General features: G+C 37.7%; 1 pseudogene; it reads left to right on the plus strand.

Annotated features, from left to right (window-relative positions):
* LOC112299696 (U6 spliceosomal RNA) lies at nt 1–98 on the plus strand (annotated as a pseudogene).
* Nucleotides 99–398: the final 300 nt, after the last annotated feature.

Raw genomic sequence — 398 nt, forward strand, 5'->3', positions numbered from 1 at the left:
GTGCTCGCTTCAGCAGCACATATACTAAAATTGGAACGATACTGAGCAGGGCCCCTGCACAAGATGACACGTAAATTCGTGAAGCGTTTCATATTTTTAAAGAAAACTAAAAAAAAAAAAAAGAATATTTTCAGCCCTAGGTGGGTAGCTCAATTGGTTAGAGCATTGTCCCAATACACAAAGGTTGCAGGTTTGATGGGATAGGGCACATACAAGAAGCGACCAATGGTGCATAAATAAGTTGAACAACCAATGGATGTCTCTCTCTCTCTCTCTCTCAAATGAATAAATTTAAAAATTTAAAAAATTTTTCAAACTGAGTTACTTAATTTTGTTTTAGGACCTCTGCTATTTTCCTTTTCCTTTGCAGGTACCGCAGGCAAATCTCCTAATGCCTG

Source organism: Desmodus rotundus, chromosome 3, assembly GCF_022682495.2.
Source record: "Desmodus rotundus isolate HL8 chromosome 3, HLdesRot8A.1, whole genome shotgun sequence".
Lineage (NCBI taxonomy): Eukaryota > Metazoa > Chordata > Mammalia > Chiroptera > Phyllostomidae > Desmodus > Desmodus rotundus.